Source organism: Vipera ursinii (assembly GCF_947247035.1).
Source record: "Vipera ursinii genome assembly, chromosome: 1".
NCBI lineage: Eukaryota > Metazoa > Chordata > Lepidosauria > Squamata > Viperidae > Vipera > Vipera ursinii.
In genome coordinates this window covers 70,602,505-70,621,823 of record NC_139512.1, presented here as the reverse complement: position 1 = coordinate 70,621,823, position 19,319 = coordinate 70,602,505, and the positions used below count along the sequence as shown (strand labels likewise).

At 47.4% G+C, this 19,319-nt stretch overlaps 1 pseudogene across 1 annotated transcript; it reads right to left on the bottom strand.

Annotated features, from left to right (window-relative positions):
* Positions 1-8,071: 8,071 nt before the first annotated feature.
* On the bottom strand, positions 8,072-18,672 carry LOC310632457 (disintegrin and metalloproteinase domain-containing protein 20-like; annotated as a pseudogene). The gene is made up of 4 exons: positions 16,516-18,672; positions 14,475-14,657; positions 13,368-14,189; positions 8,072-8,379 (listed from the first exon to the last, which is right to left on the bottom strand). The product of its transcript is annotated as a disintegrin and metalloproteinase domain-containing protein 20-like (transcript).
* Between the last annotated feature and the right edge of the window lie 647 nt (positions 18,673-19,319).

Sequence of the window (19,319 nt, the reverse complement as noted above, 5' to 3'; positions counted from 1 at the left end):
GGTCGTCTGGATCTTGTGCAGTGACAGAGTGGTGGCTCTTCGTCTGCCGCGGGATTCTCCTTGGGGGGCAGGGTTTGTGGATCGGGGGTGTTTGGGGGTTAACAGGGTGATCGGTGCTGGGTCGGTCGGTATCTTCTGGCGTTGGGCCTGGAGGGTTGTTGAGGGGTGCCCTGGGGCGCAGTTGGTCTGTGTGCCTCCGAAGGGTGAGCCCTCCGCCGATGTTTATAGTGTAAGAAAGGGGGCCGGTTTATTCAAGGATAACCTCCTGAGTCCATTTATCCCTTCCCCCATAGTTGCGGGCCCAGACATTTTGTCCCTGTGTGAAGGTCCTTGACGGCGGGGTGATGGTTTTTTTCGCTGCAGGTCTGTCAGGGTGGAGCCTGTTGAGTCGAGTCACCAGCCGGCGACCCCAGCGGAGTTTTACCCAGGGGATTTACCGGTGGTAGATACAGGTGTGGTGTCTTGGGCGAGGAGGAATCGGGCGAGTCGGAGGTGCCAGTCCCCGGTGGCGAGTCTGCGGAGGGAGTCTTTGGTAGTCTTCACCATGACCTCTGCAAGGCCATTGGTCGACGGGTGAAAAGGGGCTGATGTGGCGTGTCTAATACAATTGCTCGACGTGAAGATCTGAAATTCACGGGAGGTAAATTGAGGCCCGTTGTCAGTGATTATCATGTCGGGAAGACCGTGCGTTGTGCAAACCCCCCTTAGAGCCTGGATGGTGGCACTTTTGGTGGTGCTAGAAACCGGGAGAACCTCCAACCACTTAGAGAAACTATCTACCGTATATACTTGAGTATAAGCCGACTCGAGTATAAGCCAAGACCCCCAATTTCACCCCCAAAAACTGGGAAAAGTTGTTGACTCGAGTATACGCCGATCCACCGTTCTGCAAGCCTCCGCCGCCGGCGGAGGCTGGATCCGCGCTCTGCAAGCCTCTGCCGCCAGCAGAGGCTCGATCCGCCATTTTGCAAGCCTGAATACACAGGAATACTCTGTGTGGCCGCGGCTCTCGGGGAAGCCCTGGCTGTCCGCTTCCTCGCTCCACGCTGCCATTCGGGGCCCGCGCGTTCCCCGGGCAAATCGCAGCGCCCAGCAGGCGAGGAAACACGCCCGCTCCAGTCGCCCCCCCTTCCCTCAGGAGACGCAAAGCAAGTGACCGCCCGGAGCTTACCGAGGACTTGCACGTGGCCGAGGCTTCGGTGCTTCCAGGATCGCGCGCACCTCTCCCAAGCCGCCGCCGTCCGGAGACCTGCTGAAGTTTGGGGAGGTTTGGGGAGGTGCGCACGCACCTCCCCAAACCTCCCCAAACATCGGCAGGTCTCCAGACCTCCGCGCCCTGCCTGCCTGCTTCTTTCCGCTGCGGAAAGAAGCAGGCAGGCAGGGCGCGGAGGAACGGAGACCTGCCGATGTTTGGGGAGGTTTGGGGAGGTGCGCGCGCACCTCCCCAAACCTCCCCAAACATCGGCAGGTCTCGGACGGCGGTGGCTTGGGAGAGGTGCGCGCGATCCCGGAAGCACCAAAGCCTCGGCTGCGCACAAGTCCTCGGTAAGTTTTTTTGTTGACTGGAGTATAAGCCGAAGTGAAATTTTTCAGCCCAAAAAGTGGGCTGAAAAATTCGGCTTATACTCAAGTATATACGGTACAATGATAAGAAAGATTTGTCCCTGGAAGGGGCCAGCGAAGTCGACGTGGATGCGGGATCAGGGGTTTTTTGTAGTTTCCCATTTGTGAATAGGGGAATGGGGGGGGCGCTGGCCTGGTTTGCTGGCACAGGTAGCAGCCAGCTACGTGTGCCTCGATGTCTTTGTCAATTGAAGGCCACCAAACGTAGCTGCATGCCAAGGCTTTCATTTTTATGACACCCGGGTGACCGTTGTGCAATGTTTGGAGTACCTTGGGTCTGTGACATGGGGGAACTATCACCCTGCAACCCCATAGAATGCAGCCTAAATGGGTGGTGAGCTCGTGGCATTTTACAAAATACGGCTGGATGGTGGAGCTGGGGCAGGTAGATTGCCAGCCTGACGATACCCAGGCTAGGATTCTGCTGAGCATCGGGTCTCTGCTGCTGGCGGACACAATGTCCTTGGCTGTCACTGGGCATTCTGAGAGCTCCTGCATGGCTAGTATGCGACCTGCTGGGGCTGGGGCTGGGTTTATTTGAGGCAGGGGCAGCCTGCTGAGGCCGTCTGCATTGGACATCTCTTTTCCAGGTTTATAGATTAACTGGTAAGAATATGTGGAGAGGAAGGTAGTCCATCGCAGCATGCGAGGGGACAATATTTGGGGGGGTTTGATGGTCCCATGTGAACAACCCAAGGAGAGGCTTGTGGTCCGTGTAAATGGTGAAGGGTCTGCCGTAGAGATAATCATGGAACTTTTTAATTCCAGCTACTATGGCCAGTGCCTCTTTATCTATTTGGGCATAGTTGCATTCAGCCCTCGAGAGGGTCCTAGAGTAATACGCTACTGGGGCTTGAGTGCCATTGCCAAATGTATGGCTTAGGACCGCTCCGATTCCATAAGGGGATGCATCGCAAGCGATGCATAGGGGTTTGGATTCATTGTAGTGCAAAATGGTGGTATTGCTAGACAGTAATTGTTTAAGTTTTATAAAACTGTTGTTGTGAGCGGCGGTCCACTGCCAGGGTGCTCCTTTGTCCAGCAATCTATGGAGGGGCTCTGCTATTGTCGCTTTGCCAGGTAGGAAAGCGTGATAAAAATTCAGGAGCCCCAGGAATGCCTGGAGCTCTGTTTTATTCTTGGGTGCTGGGGCGGACCTGATGGCTTGGATTTTCGAATTGGTAGGGTGAATGCCTTTTCAGTCTATCCTGTACACTAAGAATTCAGTGGAGGGGACCCCGATAGAACATTTTTCCCGTTTTAGCTTTAATCCGGCTGCCCGGAACCTACTCAGAACTTCATGCAGCCTGGCTGCCAGCATACATTTGGAGTCGCCCGCGATGAGCACGTCATCGAAAAGTATGGGCATACTCCGGGAATCCCTTTTAAGGTCCGTTCCATGACCTGGAAAATCCCAGGTGCCACGGATATGCTGAATTGGAGGCGGTTCACTCTGAACGCCCCGTGATGAGTGACTATAGTTTGGGCGTCTGCAGTCTCTCTGGTGACAGGGAGTTGCAGGAATGCATGTGCTAGGTCTAATTTGGCGAAAACGGAGCCGGAACCAATTTCTGACAGGACATCCCTGACAGCGGGGACAGGGTACGCGTGGGGGTTCAATGCGCGGTTGAGGGTGGCTTTATAATCCGCGCAGATCCTCACGTCCCCGTTTGGTTTGACAGGCGTCACTATGGGAGTCTCCCATGTTCCGCTGTTGGTGGGCTCTAAGACTCCTAGGGCGACTAAACGATCTAACTCCTTATCTATTTTTTGCTTCAGCGCAAAGGGGACTCTTCTAGCTTTAATTCTGATTCGCCCAACCTCAGGTTTGAGTTTAAGGTCGATGGGCGGGCCGTTGTATCTGCCTAATGTTCCGTCGAAAACATCTGCAAAGATTTTGCAAATGTCTTCTAACGACTGAGGTTGGATGCGGTTTGTCCCTTCTAGGCGAATGCCTAATGCTTCAAACCAGTCCAACCCGATAAGTCTGGTCCGGGGATGTTTGGTTATCTGGGCTAAAAGGTTCCCTTTGAATTTTTTGAATTCAATCTTTAGGCTGGCCTGTCCCTTTAATTCTATAGGGGCGCCCTGGAAATCTGCTAGCAGGACCTTGGAAGGTTGCAAGGGAATGCGGCGTTTGCTTTTAAGCGCTATTTTTTGGAGTGTGTCCCTTGATAGGATGGAGACGGAAGACCCTGAGTCGACCTCCATCTCGCAAGGGACTCCCTGAATTTTGACCCAGGCCTTGACCTTGGCACGAATGAGGTGTGTGGCAGTGGGTTTGGCTTGGGAAAGTACGGACCCTACAGACCCTTGGGGATGGCGGGGGGACTTGGTCCTACCTGCGGGGATCTCATCAAGTTCGTGGAGGGTCTCCTGGTTTTGACTGCGGCATGCTGAACGGATGTGGCCGGTCTTCCCACAACCGTGGCATTTCACATTCCTGAAGCGACAGGTGGCTCTCGCATGGGCCCCGCCACAACTTGCACATCTGGCCCTGTTGCCTGCCAGAGGTTTCTTCGTGCTGGGGCCCGCTGGTCTGTTCTGTCCGCGGTTTCCTTCTCGACTGGCGGCCATCCGGTTGAATCGGGAGAGGATTGTGTCTACTCCGGAGCCGGGCTCAGGAGGTCCTTGGTCAGCTTCCCGGGCTTGATGGACCGAGGCGCCGGGGTTGTCGCTGAACGCCGGGGGATCTTCACGGTGGCTGTCCTCATATGCCATTATGTCTAACGTGAGCTCTGCGAGGTCCATTGTGGGTCTTGCCACAAGTTTCCTCTGGAGGCGTTCGTTCTGGAGGCCGGAGATGACTTGATCCCGGATGCGGTCCTCCAGGTCTGAGAAATGGCATTTCCGAGCGGCGTGCCGGACCCCAGCAATGAAGGCAGTGGAAGGTTCCCCCGGTTGCTGGCGACGGCGGGCGAAATGGAGTCGCCAATACAGCTCTGATCGCCTGGGCATGAAATGTTTGCTGAGGCGATCTGTTAGCTCAGCGTACGGCACTGTAGCGACTGGGTCCGGGCTGCAGAGTCCCACGGCGATGTCATATACTGCCGGCCCACTGAGGCATAGGAACGCGGCGGCCTTGTGGGGGTCCTCGGTGATTTTATTCACAACGAGGTACCCCTCGACTTGGCCCCAATGCGACTCCCAGCCTTCAGGGTGGCGGACGTCGAATTCTCTAACATGCCCGAGATTAGCCATGTTGGGTCAGCGGTACCGTGGCACTAAGAAGGTTAACCTGCCCTCAGCCAGTGACTTAGCTCGTGACTTCAGCGATATCGAGCGGCTGGGACGGCTTCCCTTCTTGGCCGTGACTTCAGCTCAGTTGTACCACGATCCCATCCTCGTCGCCAGGTGAGTTATCTCGGTAATGAAGAGGGAGACGATGGCTTCAACTCAAACATTTATGTGATTCAGCCCGGACGGGGCAAAACTGTACAACAAGCCTTTATATAGGCAACTGTCAAACGAGTTGACAAATCAGGGACAGGCGTTTTCCTGCTGAGGGGGCCGTGCCCAATAATCAGCTGGCAGCTTTTGACATTCCCCGAGTGATAGCGCATGCGCCGCTGAGCTGGGGAACCCTGTCAGCTGGTTGATGCTTCAGCTGGGAACTCGGATAAACCTAGCCGGCGTTTTGACAGCTAGTGGCTGTCAGTTGGCTGGTGAATCTGCACCTGCGCGACTTTGATAGCTCGCGGCTGCTGCCGTTTTGACAGCTTGCGGCTGTTACTGCGCATGCGCGGCTTTTGACAGCTGTCAGTGTCAAACAGAGGGGTGCGCATGCGTGTTGGGGCTGGCGGCCTTTTGACAGCTGTCAGTGCGGCCACGTGGAGCGGCCTTTGACAGCTGTCATTCCTGTGAGGGATACACTACAGACCATAAAAGCAAAGCGATATTTATGAAATGTTATTATGATGACTCCTTATTTATATAGTGCAAGTTCCCAGGATAACTCCAAACAGCTTGATTAGTGTTCTTATCCTATTGTTGTCTATTTTATCTACAGGAATGAACTGTGTATTTTTTTTCTGGTTAGCTGAAGGTGTGAATTGAAATGGATTAGTTCATAATTTGAGTGGGCAGTAAAGTAACCTATCACACCCGGAGAGGTCTGAATTTGTAAGAGCTCAAAACCAATAACCTGCTGAATCTTCAAATTGTAATTCAAGGTCATTTGATTTTTCTTCCATGCACAAGGTCATTTTAGCTACAAAAGGTATTGAGGCTTTTAACATACCAAATGATCTAGCCTTTGCCTTAATAGTTTTCATCCTTATTGAATTGAGGAGACAGACACACACAGAGACAGACTGACAGACAGACAGACAGAGAAGCATGTCAGTCTGATCTTCAAATCCAGGAGGGCACCACAATCCACCAAAACATCAAATGTATAGGTTAGTTTTGGTATTTAGCTCTGAACACCTGGTATGAAGGATCATTAAACAATTGAAATTTTATTCACGTTTTCAGAGCTTTAAAAAGAAGCTCTTCATAGGGGAAGATATATGGATTTAATTGCCTAATCGGTTGATTTCACAATAGGAAGGAATGATGGTAGGAACAACTGACAGTAACTAAGAGAAGATTTGGGAATGGAAGTCGTACGGTGACTACAGAAAATAATTCCTATACTTAAAATACTATTGTTTTTCAGATATTTTTCCCCAAAGCTTATATCTGATGAAATTTACAAGCATTGTGGGCTGAAAATGTAAACTTGTATTCTTTGCACAAGAACCCCTCTTGAAAAGCTGATAGGACTGAATTCTTTTTCATTTTTGAAAGGGTAGAGCAAGATACAAGGAAGAGCAAGAAAAATAGCAGAAGATCTTTTACATATATGTCATGTATAAAATAATATGTTTTTAATCTACATGAAACAACAAGAAGAATTATTATCTTGTTCAAAAAGACTGCATTGCCTATTACAGATTCAGTATATCACATATTGAGTGGGGTCAAAAACCTACTAAAATTAGATTCCAAAAATGAATGTTTGGGCCTCTTTGCTTCCTTTTTAACTTCTCTATGTGTCTGCTGATGGCTGACTTGTCTGAAAACCAGGTTTGCAAGAATTTCCTTGCACTTTGGGATATAACTTGGTCGAGGATGCTGACCATTTCCCCATTCAAATTATGGTCGAGTCTATCCATGTGTTTATAGGATTGAGGAGTTTTATTGTGTCATCTCACTGCTAGTTGGTGTTCATGGATGTGGTCTGCTAGTCTTCTGCTGTCTCTCCTTCATAGTGGCTGTCACAGTCATTCTACGTAGTAATTCCACACAGTATCAGTTTATGTTTGGCAGCCATAGGATATAACATTAAAACAGAAAGAAATCATCTTCTGTGTCACTTACTTCCATTTCATTTACATAGTGTGACATGTTTTGGATGTGACACCATTTCCCCATAATTTAAAAATGCATCAGTAGAGCACAAGGCAGCTCGCAATTAAACCTAGTAATATGGGGATCTTTGTCACCAAAGAGTCAAGACATGGCTTTTTCATGATGATAATGCGGGTGCTTACCGCAAGGAGGTTGAGGGTTTGGTGAACTAGTGTAAGGAAAACAGCCTAGTTTTAAATACTGGGGAAAAAACCAAAGAGATCATTGTCGATTTCAGCAAAGGCAGGCACAGCCATACTTCTCTGTGCATTAATGATTTACCTGTGGAGATGGTTACCAACATCAAATTTCTCTGTGTGCAGTTAACAAGTAGACTGGCTTGGTCTCTCAACAGTGTGACACTGGTGAAGAGGGCACAGCAGTGCCTGCATTTTCTGCGTTGCATGAGAAAATCACATCTTCCTTCCCCTGTGCTTTCCAATTTCTACAGAGGAATGATCGAGAGCATCCTGTCATACAACATCACAGTCTGGTTTGGAAGCATCACTGCTTCAGACAGGAAGGCAGTGCAGAGTGGTGAGGATGGCAGAAAAGATCACTGGCAGTTCCCTCCCTTCCATCCAGGACATAGCACATAAGCATTGCTTGAGTAGGGTCCGCACGTCTGTCTGGGACATTACACATCCTGTTTGAAGTGGCTTGGGTGTAAGGATCACACAGAGACAGCAGGCTTAAGTTGAATGTTTATTATGGTACCCAAGTGTCGGCTTTGCCGACTTCTGCTCTTTTTATAGCCAGCTGTTGGCCCGCTGGGCCAATCAGTCCTTTGTTTTCCTCCCGCCGGAAAGCTGGTCCAATCGGCTGCATCTGGTTTTGACAGCTTAGGAATCCTCATGGCGGCTGCGCTTGCGTAGTAGGTGGCCGGGCTGACAGCTGGGAGCTGTCAGCTGCTGCGCCTGCGCAATCGCCAGCAGCAGCTTTGACAGCTGTCAAACTGCCGCGTGTATTCCTGTCAGCCGTTATTTACCTCATACAACTGTTGTTAACATGAACTAGTAACAATAATACATTTAACATTAATATATAACACCCCTTACCCTTCCCCCGAACTGGTGTCTGCCCTGCCCCTCGGTTGCTGTTTGTTGCCTGCCCATTCATAGTCCTGTAGGTAGGCTGGTGGTTGCTTTGTTCGGCCGGAGCAATGAAGAGGTGTTTCTCTGCCCGGCTCCCCTTCCCCCTGTTCTGGCTGGAGAAATGGTGCCCGGTTGGTGATTTCAAGTTCAGGTCGTTGTGGAGCCCCTTCTCCTTCTGCTGCCGGACCTGTGAGTTCAGATAGGTTTCGGGGGCTCCGCTTCCTCAGCTGGTCGGTGTGTCGTCGGATGTGACCGTTGCGACCCGTGTCTATAAGATAAGACAAGGGTCCTGTTTGGTCTATGACAACCCCCTGGAGCCACTTAGGTCTGTCTGAATAGTTCCTTGCCCATACAGTTTGTCTGTTTGTAAAAGATCTTTGCAGGAGGGGTTGTTCTTCATCGGCGTTTGTTCTGTCAGGGTGCATCCTGTCGAGTCTGGTGATGAGCTGTCGCCCCCAATGCAGTTCTGCCGGTGATTTCCCTGTGGTTGTACATGGGGTGGTGTGTTGGGCTAGTAAGAACTGGGCTAGCTGCCGGTGCCAGTTCCCTTTGATAATTTTCCAAAGGGCATCTTTAGTAGACCTCACCATAATTTCAGCCAGACCGTTAGACGAGGGATGGAACGGGGCCGACGTGACGTGCCTAATAGAGTTCCCCCTGGTGAATATCTGAAATTCACAAGAAGTAAATTGGGGCCCATTATCAGAGACCAAAACATCGGGGAGGCCATGTGTGGCAAAAAAGCCCCTAAGCACCTGTACTGTGGCGGTCGTTGTGATGCTGTTGACCGGAACGACTTCCAGCCACCTGGAATAGCTATCCACCGCTATTAGGAATGTCTGTCCCTGAAAGGGCCCTGCGAAGTCTAAGTGCACCCAGGACCATGGATTCTTGGTTGTTTCCCATCTATGGATTGGGCTTTGAGGTAGGGCTGGCCTCGTTAACTGGCAGGGATAGCATCCTGCTACATAGTCCTCAATGTTTTTATCAATGTTTGGCCACCAAACATAGCTTCTGGCTAAGGATTTCATCTTTACAATTCCTGGGTGTCTCTCGTGTAGTGTGCGTAAAGTTTGGGCTCTGTGCTTTTCTGGAATCACTACCCTGTTGCCCCATAGGATGCATCCCAAATGGGATGACAGTTCCTGTCTTCTCGTGAAATATGCCTGGAACTCTTATCCCGGGCATGTGGCTGGCCATCCTGCAGTAACCCACTGCAGTACCCTGCAAATGGTCTTTTCTTTGGCTGTGGCCGAGGCAATATCTTTTGCTGATAAGGGGCATTCAGGTAGTTGTGAAATCACCAGGATGTTTCCAGCAGGGGCTGGGACGGGGTCTTTGTCCGGCAAGGGAAGCCTACTGAGTCAGCGTGGCCCAATTCTTTCCCCGGCTTGTGAACTAGTTTGTATGTGTATGCTGATAAAAAGGTCGACCATCTTAATATTCTAGGTGACAGGATTTGGGGCGTTAATTTGTCCCATGTGAAAATGCCTAATAGGGGTTTATGGTCAGTGAAGATGGTGAATTGTCTGCCATACAAGTAATCGTGAAACTTCTTCACGCCTCCCTGTTAACGCCTCCCTGTCTATTTGGGCATAATTCCTTTCAGCCTTAGTCAGAGTCCTGGAATAGAATGCTATCAGCTTCTGTATTCCATTTCCCTTTAAGTGACTCAGGACTGCACCTATTCCGTACGGGGATGCATCGCAAGCGATGCATAGGGGCAGATCCTCTCTGAACAGTGTGACCGTGGAACTGTTACACAGGATGTTTTTTAGGTTTTGAAAACTGGTGTCATGCTGTGACGTCCAGATCCATGGGCTTCCCTTATCCAGCAGTCTATGTAGGGGTTCGGCTATGGTCGCTTTATGGGGCAGAAATGCATGGTAGACGTTTAACAGTCCGAGGAAGGCTTGCAACTCCTGTTTGTTTTTGGGTGTGGGGGCTGCTTTGATGGCCCTGATCTTGGAGTTGGTCGGATGAATCCCCTGGGCATCTATTCTGTAGCCGAGAAATTGCGTGGAGGAAACCCCTATTGAGCACTTTTCCTTTTGAAGTTTGAGACCCACTGTTCTAAATCTGCTCAGAACAGCTGTCAGTCGGTCTGCCAAATTTTGTTCTGATTCTCCAGTGATGAGGACATCGTCGAAATAGGGGCAAACCCCAGGGATTCCCTTTAAGTTTTTCTCCATTATTTCTTGGAATATCCCTGGGGCTGCCGATATGCCGAATTGTAGCCGCTTTACTTTAAAAGCCCCATGGTGAGTGACTATGGTCTGCGCATCTGCGGTTTCCTGGGTTACAGGGAGTTGCAAATACGCCTGTGCCAAGTCTAACTTGGCAAAGATGGCGCCGGAATGGACGGAAGAGAGGACGTCTTTTACCGCGGGGACTGGGTAAGCGTGTGTGTTTAAAGCTCGGTTAAGGGTAGCCTTATAGTCGGTGCAGAGCCAAATTTGGCCGTTCGGTTTGATTGGGGTAACTATTGGAGTTTCCCAGCTTCCCCCGTCCATAGGCTCTAGGACTCCTAAATTGACCAGGCGGTCCAGTACGTCCTCAATTTTCTTTTTTTTTTTTTTTTATTGAAAAGTTTTATAAAATACAATTTTCCTTTACAAAAACCCCCCTTCCCCCTCCCTCCTCCCCTCCCTACCTCCCCCCTATCTCCCCCCCTCCCCCTCCCCCTCCTCCCTCCCCTACCTCCCCCCCTCCACTTCCCCTCCTCCCCCCTCCCCCCCCCCGACTTCCCAGAGCAAAATACAAGGTATATATCTAAAAGGCAATCATAAACAATCATATACTAACAATTATAAACTCTAAAATCCATCACCCTCTAGCTTGTATATAGTAAACCAATCCTTAATAATACTAAATATATAAAAAAAACTAAAATAAAAGAGAACTAGCATCATTCCCATCTATGTTCTTCCACAATTCACTATTACCTTAACATATTCTCATTTGCACATTAATAAATAGTTCTTACACAAATTAACCCACATTAACCCACAAAACTTTCTTCCTCTTCCTCTGTAGTAAGTTGTCCATTAATTCCAAATTAAAAAAAAAAAAATCTATTACCATACATAACATCCCAAAACTTTTAAAAAACACAACTACCACTTAACTATAAATATTTTGTGGAAGTTCCATAGATTTCTACTGGTCCTATTTTTTTTTCTTTTTTGAGCGTTTTAAGGCAGCACGCGTCACCCTCTGTTCTCTAAGATCATCCAAAAGAGTTACAGCTTGAACTCCTCCTGTACCCTTCTCGTCTATCTGTGCATCTTCATCCTCTTGATGTTCTCCTTCTCCAGATCCCTCTGCAGCTTCCAGAAGTGTTGATGGGGTTACTTTCAAAACATTATTATAAAAATCATGCGCTTGCTTCACATTACTCAAACAGTACCTTTTGCCATCATACATGAAGCTCAACCCAGCTGGGATCTCCCATCTGAACCTTATATCTCTTTGCTTGAGCTCTTGCACAAGAAATATAAAATCCTTCCTTCTCTTTAAAATCTTTGGAGGAATTTCTTTTAGAACCAAAACTTGTTGACCAGCAATCACAACTTTGGTATCGTAGGCAGCTTGTATAACTTCATCTCTAATTTCCCTTTTTACAAAATAAACCACCACATCTCTAGGCAACTTTCTCTGTTTAGCAATCCACGAATTCACACGAAACACTTTGTCCATACCTTGTTTTAATTCAGATGCTGGATGGTTCAATACTCCCTCAAAAGCCTCAGAAACCAGCTGCTTTAAATCTTCCTTAATATTCTCTTTTAGGCCTCTAATTCTCACAGCAAACTGCATCTGGTAAAATTGGGCCAAGCTCTGTTCACTGTCGATTTTGTCTTTTAAATCTTCAATTTCCAATACTTTTGCTTCTAATAAAGCATTCTTTTGAATCAAGTCTTGCACTTGATCATCCAGCACCTCCACACATTTAGCAACTTTTTGCACTGAGGACAAAATGTCTACCTTCATTTCTCTAAGTTTCTGTTCCATCCTTTCTTCCATTCTCTGCTCCAATTTCTCCAATTTCTCCTCCATCTGTAGAAATTTAACACCCATTGACTCCAAAATTAATTGGGTATGTTTTTCAAGATCCTTCGATGTCAATACATCAGGAGAATGCAACGCCTGCAGCAATGATTGTTGTTGCACCGGAGAATTTCCAGCACTCCGAAAAGTTCTAGGGGGAGGTTTAGCCGCCATCTTTTACTTACAATTGTGACGCACTTTCACTTTAAGTTTTAAGCAAAGTCCATCAAGCTTGAGAGTAAAATAAAATCTTCTTCATCTCTTCATCTTTCCCTCTTGTACTGCTCTGCCTGCTCTTTCCCTTTCATAGTCTCTCCTTCAAGCAGGGATGGTCGCAGACGCCTGGCTCTGCTCCATTAGCAGAGACGCTGGTCAGCTGGGAGCAGCCCAGGCTACGGGGGAGTTCAATCCTTCAGCCGCCCAAGCTCCAAGCTCAGGCGGCCCCGGAGAACTCAACCCCCACCTGGGGGCTCACCCCCTCCTCTTCTCCCGAGGAGGGGGCTTCAGATTCGCCCGAACAGCTGATCGGCGCTGTTTCGGGCGAAAAAGCACCAGCTGAGCCGCGGGCAGCCCGGGAAGGCTCCCTCCGTCGCCGCGGAGCCACCGGAAGTCCCCGTCCTCAATTTTCTTTTTGAGGGCGAATGGAACTCTCCTGGCCCTGATTCTTATGGGTGGAACCTTGGGGTTTAGTTTTAGGGAAATTGGGGGGCCCGTATATTTCCCCAGTGAACAGTCGAAGACATCTGCAAATTGATTGCAGACAGCATCGAGGCTTGCGGCCTGTGTGGTGTTAATTCCTGTTAAGCTGATGCCTAAGGCTTTGAACCAGTCCAGCCCGATTAAGCTGAATCGGTCCCCTTGAGTGACTAAAATGTTAAGGGGTCCTCAGAATTGTTTAAATTCAATGAAAATTCAGGCTCTCCCTTTCAATGGGTTTTTTTGGTAGTCCACCAGGTAAATCTGGGGGTGTTTTAATGGAATTTGCCTCCGGTTGTGTTGGCAAATTTTCCTGAATGTTTTCCTTGAAATTAGGGAAACCGAGGAGCTGGAATCTACTTCCATCTCGCAGGGGACCCCTTGTATGCGGGCTTTAATTTTTACTTTTGGGTTAAGTTGATGGCCCTCTTGCAAACTCTTGTCCCTGTCTACCACCTGTACTAGGAACCTGGGGGGGCTTTTTCCTAGAGGCTGGTGGGGGTCTCATACCTGGGGAGGTCGCCTCAAGCTCATGGAGGTTCTTGCAGTTCCGGCTTCGGTATACGGTTCTGATGTGCCCAGTTTTACCGCAGTTATGGCATTTGGCATTGCGGAACCGATAGGAGGTTCTGGGGTGGCTTCTCCCGCAGCTGGCACAGGTGGCTCGCAGTTCTTTAGGGTTGTTCTTCGGGTAGTTGTTCTTCTTGGTTCTTGCCCCTTCCCCACGATTGTTTTGGTGTGTTTGAAGTCTTTTGAATCGCCGTTGAATGGCGTCCACGTCGGTCAGATCCTCTAATTCCCCGACGTAACTGTGGGCTATTTCATCCTGATGCACTGATCCGTGTTGACCGTTCCCCACTTGTGCGAGGTCTCCTTGGTGGCTGTCCTCGTACGCCAGAATTTCCCTAGTGACTTCGGCTAAGTTTAGGGAGGGCTTCACAATGATTTTCTTTTTGAGGCATTCGTCCTTAAGCCTGATAACCAATTGGTCCCTGATCCGGTCTTCCAGATCTGGAAATTGGCACCTTCGGGCGGCATGCTGGACTCCTGCGATGAAGTCGGTCGTGGATTCATCTGGCAGCTGGCGCCGATGTGCAAATTGGACCCTCCAGTATATCTCCGAGCGTGTTGGCATAAAATGCTTGCTGAGTTTTTCTGTCAGCTCCGCGTAGGCCACTTCCGCGACCAGCTCCGGACTGAAGAGTCCGACAGCCACGTCATATACGGCCGGGCCACTCAGGTACAGGAGGGCTGCCGCCTTGGACCGGACCTCTGTGATCTTGCTGACCAGCAGGAACCCTTCGACTTGGCCCAGATGCGATTCCCAACGTTCTGGGTGTCAGATGTCAAATTCTCGGATATGTCTGAGGTTGGCCATGCTGTCTCGGTCCTTATTACTGCTTCGCCTTGATGTGGGAAGTTATAACTTCCTAGTCAGTGACTTCAACCGTGACTTGCTCTGAGCCGCCGGAAAGTTCCCCTTCCTTGGTTAGTGACTTCAGCTCAGTGAAGCGAATCCCACCTTCATCGCCAGTGAAGTGGCTTGGGTGTAAGGATCACGCGGAGACAGCAGGCTTAAGTTGAATGTTTATTATGGTACCCAAGTGTCAGCTTCGCCGGCTTCTGCTCTTTTTATAGCCAGCTGGTGGCTGGCTGGGCCAATCAGCCCTTTGTTTTCCTCCCGCCGGAAAGCTGGTCCAATCGGCTGCATCTGGTTTTGACAGCTTAGGAATCCTCGTGGCGGCTGCGCTTGCGTGGTAGGTGGCTGGGCTGACAGCTGGGAGCTGTCAGCTGCTGCACCTGCGCAATCGCCAACGGCAGCTTTGACAGCTGTCAAACTGCCGCGTGTATTCCTGTCAGCCGTTATTTACCTCATACAACTGTTGTTAACGTGAACTAGTAACAATAATACATTTAACATTAACATTAACATTTAACACAATCTGTTTTCCTTGTTACCTTCTGGGAGGAAGCTCCGTGATATCCGAAGCAGAACATCCAGAATTCAGTCACAGCTTTGTTCCATACAATATTAACCTTGTGAACTCTGAAGCTTCTTCCTTCCATTATGTATTCAAGATGGACAGTGAATAATATTTATATTACTTATATGTAAGGGTGTAGGTCTATACATATGTTGTATATAGTATGTTTTAAATGTGTGTTATGTAAGCGCACACTAAGCAACTAAATTTCATTTTTAATGTGTGCCATTGTGCCCATAGGAAAAAATGACAAGAAAGGTTATCTATGTATCTATTTTTGAAGAAGAAAAACCACAAGCTGAGTTGTATAGCGATGGATCAAGGAAGGAACAGATCTTTGTGCAAGAACATCCACTACATTCAGAGCTGGTGGGTTTTCTTCTTTGTTAATAGTCTGGATCTCTGATGAACATAAGCACAAATGTCCAACCTTGGAAGCAAAAGGGTGGTTTGTCCAGTTAAGATTGCCATTAAGGTGGATAAGGGAGAGAGGATGTCCTCATGACTGTTTGTGTGGTGTATTTGAACTTGCTTTTGGAATAACTCATCTGGGGAAAGTGCCTGATAGGGGTCCTGAGGAGGAAAGAAAAAGGAAGGAAGGAGCAATTCAGTTCTTTTTTTGTTGTTGAGTTACCTTTATAAATAGATTGATTCTTCCTTCTGGGTGAGGGCTAGAGGAGGAGTTGGTGGTATTTATTTATTTATTTTTATTTTATTGCATTTATATACCGCCCTTTCCCTGAGGACTCAGGGCGGTTTACAGGGAGTTAAAAATCAACCATACAAAAGTTAAAAATCAATTAAAAATATTAAATCAACCCTGTACTATTAAAAACCCCAGTTAAAATAGTAATAGTAAAATGGTAGATGAATGAAAGGCTCCTCTACCAGATGAAGAGAAGCAGGGCAGAGCGTCTTTGAAATTTGTTTATATGAAGGTGTTGTACTCTCTCTCTCTCTATCTCTGTGTGTGTGTGTGTGTGTGTGTGTTTGTGTTGCAGTATGAAGGAGGTGGTAGATGGGTACACTGATGACACTGAAAGTGTTAATAAATGTGTTTACCTGGCTACAGAGTAAGCCCCCTTCAATCTATCTGTAGCAGATTTTTCAGGCAATGTCTTTGGTGAGACATGAGGAAAGCCTTCTTCGGTTTTTCATCAATCCTGGAAAGAAATGTTCTGACTTTCAGCAAGAGAGACAACAGGTTTAATCTATTACGATGACTGACTGGACTAATTCTTAGTGAGAATAAAATATTCTAGCAGAAAATGAAGAAAGAGTAAAGGGGCTAATGGATTTTAATTCTGCTTTCTTGCTACTACAATTTCCTGCATGTTGATAGGAACTAGGAACCACCACACTGGGACAAGCAGCCTCTGGATTATCTCTTCCTTCCAATTTGAACATGGTGTTTTAAGATACAAAACGAAAACAATTTATTTGACTTCACAAATGAGAGATTTCCTTGACTTATTCTTGGTGAACTTTACTTTACATAGATAGGGGTGATGCTGGTGGTTCTTCCTCTTCGAAGAAGGCAATTTCCAAAAAGAAATGTGTCTGAGAGATATCTTTAAAATAATAAAATTTGGAATGTCTTTGTTTTTCAAATTGACTGTTAAATCCCATGATTATATTGGATGTGTTGTTCATTTTTACCGAAGATGAGTTACACTGGTGTTCCTTCATCTTTTGATTTCCAAATTGTTTTCTCAGCCCATCCTTGAACCAGATAACAAAGGCAGCACAAATAATTGTGAGAAAAATGCACACAGTATTGCAGTTATAGCTGACATTTTCATATTAGCTTTACCCTGTACCGTAACTGGAGGTGGCCCACTGTCTATGCTACCCCCATAGCCCTTATTGCTACAGTCTGGAGGGGCCCATCCAACATCACAATGACAGTGTTTCAAAGTGTTACAAACTCCCTGATTGTGGCACATTGTGACATTACAGTCATATTTCAGAATGGAAACATTGACACAACTACCCTCAATACACATCATGTTATTGCCGCAAGGAACACCATCTCTCACTGCTCCAATATCATCCACCTTCATCCCAGGGTGGTAGTCAGTGCCCCAGCATTGATTCATTCCGGTGGAAGTATGAATTATTGTACTGTGATCCTCCAGAGAAGGCATTTGTATATTTTTACACTGGATACGGCCACACAGGCTATCCTCAGGATTACATTTCTTGTAAATTCCATGTTTGAGCCCACAGTTGCCAAAGCGATCACCCTTATTATTCACTTCTCGGAAACATACTTCAGAAGCGACTGTTGCTCCACTACCGAATATCATTTTGCACTGCATATCGTGAGTTGTGCAGTTCCCGTGATAGCAATACACACCATCATGACACACAGCACCGTCTTGCACATGCACATCTTCTGGACAGTGTTCTGAAGTCCCATTGCAATATTCTGGAAGATCACAACTACTAATCTTCTCTCTGCAAACAGTTCCTTGTGGACAATATTGGCAGTTACCACAGCACATACCGAAGGCACAAACAGCAGCAGGGCGCAACATACAATTAGCTTGACAGCAGGGATCTGAATAGCATTGTGTTTCCGACCCACAGTCACACTGCTCTCCATTTTCCACTATTTTGTTACCACAGAATTCAAATTTAAAAGTTGTGTTAGTGTCTGGTGGGACAAATAAACAGTCAGTGTTTCTACGGTGGAAATAATCCTTATAACTGCAGTTACTAAATTTATCAGTCTCTGATGCATATGGTGCCATAATGCAATTTAGCTTTCCACAGTGACATAATTGACCATCATGTCTCATTCCAAGAACGTGTCCCAGTTCATGGGCAAATATTTCAGAAATCAAGAACAAACTGCGCATTTTATAGGTTTCGATGGCACTTGCCCAATGACTGCTACATATAGTTCCAACGTATGCAACGCCTACGGTTTTCCCAAAATGCTTATATGCAAGTAAGTAACCAACATCATTTTTTACAATTTTAAGCAGATGGTTTCTTCTCCACTTATTAAACAATGACAGTGTTCTACTTGATTCAGAGGTGATGTTTATGGGGTTGTTTTGTGACCAGATCACTAATCCTGCTATTGACAAATGAACAGAAAGGGAGTCATAGAATGTATTTGCAGTGTGGACAATATCTAGAACTTGCATAATAATTAAATATTCATTTCTGTGAAAATGCAAATATAGTTCATGATCAATCACAATTGCCACTTTAACATATCTCGTATGTGGCCACCAGGATTTTCCAAAAATATTTTTGTTTCCAAGATTCTCTGTTTCAGGAATTATGTCCTCTTGATGGCTCTGCTCTTCATGCCCTACTCCACAAGGCATCCGTACAGCCCCTTCCTCTACTTCTAACCGAAACACCACATGTTGAAAGGTAGAAGATTGCTGGACTGGTTCAATTTCATAGGTCTTATTTTCGATTTGCAAGAGACCTCTCAGTCCTCCTGAACATGTACTGAGGGTGACTCGAGAAGAGGACTTTCTCTGTATAAATCCATGGTAGAAACAATCGTCCTTGATAAAAGGGTGATCCACCTGGAGATCTCCTGCTGTATCATAGGTGAAGACAGGAAAGACCTTAGGGATGAAGTTCCTTCTTTGCCTGAGGAATACCACATGGGGATTCCCTTCAATGGGCAGGAGGTAGCTCACATCCTGGGGTTCCTCTTGCCCATACTTGGGAGACAGCTTCCTTGGGATGATCACGTCGTAAGAGGCATATCGGAAGCCCTGAGGAGGTGCCTGTCTAGAAGCTGCATGTTGGATGATCTTAAGCAATATCACAATTAAAAATGACAGACAGGTCCTCATTTTCGTAGCACAAGGATAGTACCTCACCTTATTCTAGAAAAGGAATCTCAGCAAGGGCAGGCACAGGGGAAAGAGAGAGACAGAAAAGTTTAAATATTTGAAAATGAGGATTCTATACTGTACATAGCAACAGAAAACGCAATAGATTTTGGAATGTAGGCGGAGTTTAAAGAATCAAATACAGACCATGAATTATCTCGGTAATGAAGAGGGAGACGATGGCTTCAATTCAAACATTTATTTGATTCAGCCCGGATGGGGCAAAACTGTACAACAAGCCTTTATATAGGCAACTGTCAAACGAGTTAACAAATCAGGGACAGGCGTTTTCCTGCTGAGGGGGCCGTGCCCAATAATCAGCTGGCAGCTTTTGACATTCCCCGAGTGATAGCGCATGCGCCGCTGAGCTGGGGAACCCTGTCAGCTGGTTGATGCTTCAGCTGGGAACTCGGGTAAACCTAGCCGGCGTTTTGACAGCTAGCGGCTGTCAGTTGGCTGGTGAATCTGCGCCTGCGTGACTTTGACAGCTCGCGGCTGCTGCCGCTTTGACAGCTTGCATCTGCTGCCATTTTGAGAGCTCACGGCTGTTACTGCGCATGCACGGCTTTTGACAGCTGTCAGTGTCAAACAGAGGGGTGTGCATGTGT